Here is a 2,015-nt window from a genome sequence, read left to right as displayed (position 1 = left end):
GAGTCAAAATATGACTTTGAACATGTGCCACCTGAATTTAGAGATTACCTCAAGAACAGACTTGATGCATTATATCAAAAACCAGAAGAGTTGTGGGATGACATCAAGAAGATCATGCAGGAAGAAAACAAAATGTCATTAAGAAGACAAGAAAGACAGAAAAGACCAAAATGGATGTCAGAAGACACTCTGAAACTTACTCTCCAGTGTAAAAAAGCTAAAGAAACATGGACGTAAAACAGCAGAACAGAAAATTTCCAAGAGCAGCACAAGAAGGCAAAGCCAAATGTTATAATGAAATGTGCAAAAATCAGGAGTTAGAAAACCCAAAAGGAAGAACATGCTTAGTGTTTCTCAACCTGAAATAACTGAGGAAAAATTCAAGCCTCAGCTTGAAATATTGAAGGACTTGGGGGTCAAAATATTGAGTGATGCAGAAAGCACCAAAAGAAGACGGAAGGAATATATACAGTCACTATATGAAAAAGAAATGGTTTATGTTCAACCATTTCAAGAAGTATCATCTGATCAATAGCCAACGGTACTGAAAGAAGTCCAAGCAGCACTGACGGTATTGACAAAAAACAAGGTTCCGGGAATTGATGAAATACAAATGGAAATGTTTAACTAAATTGATACAGCACTGGAGGCAATCATCTGTACCAAGAAATTTGGAAGACTGATACCTAGTTAACTGATTGAGATCATATTTGTGCCCATTCACAGAGAGGTGACCCAAGGGAATGTGGAAGTCATTGTATGATATCACTAATATTGCATGCAAGTAAAATTCTGCTAAAGATAATGAAAAATCAGCTGCAACAGTAAATTGATAGGGAACTGCCAGAGGCTCAAGCTATATTCAGATGAAGATGTGGAACAAGATATATCATTGTTGATATAAGATGGATCTTGGCTGAAAGCAGAGAATACCAGAAAGAGGTTTATGTATGCATTATTGACTACAAAAGGCTTTCAACTGTGTGGATCATGACAATCTATGGACAACATTGCACTCATGAGGAATCTGTACAGGGGGACACTGAATTGTTTAAAATCAGAACAGTGTATGTCTGGGTTGTTCTCTTTCACTATACTCAATTTGTATGCTGCACAAATAATCCAAGAAGACAGATTACATGAAAAAGAACATGGCATCAGGATTGGAGGAAGACTCATTAACAACCTGTGCTATGCAGATGATACAACCTTGCTTATGAGGGTTAAAAGGACTTAAAATACTTACTGTTGAAGATTAAAGAACACAACCATCAGTATGGGTTGCACCTCAATTAAAAGAAAAAAAAAATCCTCAACAATGGAGCAATAAATAACATTATGATAGATTGAATTGACAAAGACTTCATTTCGCTTGGATCCACCATCAACACTCATGAAAGCAGCAGTCAAGAAATCAAATGATATATTGCATTAGGCAAATCTGCAAAAGGCTTCTTTAAGGTGTTCAAGAACAAAGATGTAAGTGTGAAAACTTAAGTGCTCCTGATCCAACCATGGTATTTTCAATAGCCTCATATGCATGTGAATGTTAGACAATGAATAAGGAAGACCATAGAAGAATTGATGCAGTTGAATTATGGTGTTTCAGAAGAATATTAAAAGTACCATGGATTTTCAGAAGAACAAACAAATCTGTTTTGGAAGAAGTATAACCAGAATGCTCCTTAGTAGCCAAGATGGACATGTTATTAGGAGCAAACAGTCCTTGGAGAAGGGAATCATGCTTGCTAAGGTGAAGGATAGAGAAAATGATGGAAACCTCTAGTGAGATGGATTGGTGCACTGACAGTAACAAAGAGCTCAAGCATAGCAGCAATTGTGAGGATGATACAGGACCTGGTGGTGTTTCGTTCTGTTGTAGATAGGGCTGCAATGGATCAGAATCAACTTGACGACGGTACTTAACAACAACAACAGCAACATATTTAAGGCCATATTTTGACTCTCATGTACTTGTTCTAATTTCTTTCACTTTAGGCTAAATTTGCAAAAGA

This window comes from Chrysochloris asiatica, unplaced genomic scaffold, assembly GCF_000296735.1.
Source record: "Chrysochloris asiatica unplaced genomic scaffold, ChrAsi1.0 scaffold00199, whole genome shotgun sequence".
Classification (NCBI taxonomy): Eukaryota; Metazoa; Chordata; class Mammalia; order Afrosoricida; family Chrysochloridae; genus Chrysochloris; species Chrysochloris asiatica.
The sequence above is the reverse complement of the archived record's forward strand: the minus strand, read 5'-3'. Positions refer to the sequence as shown.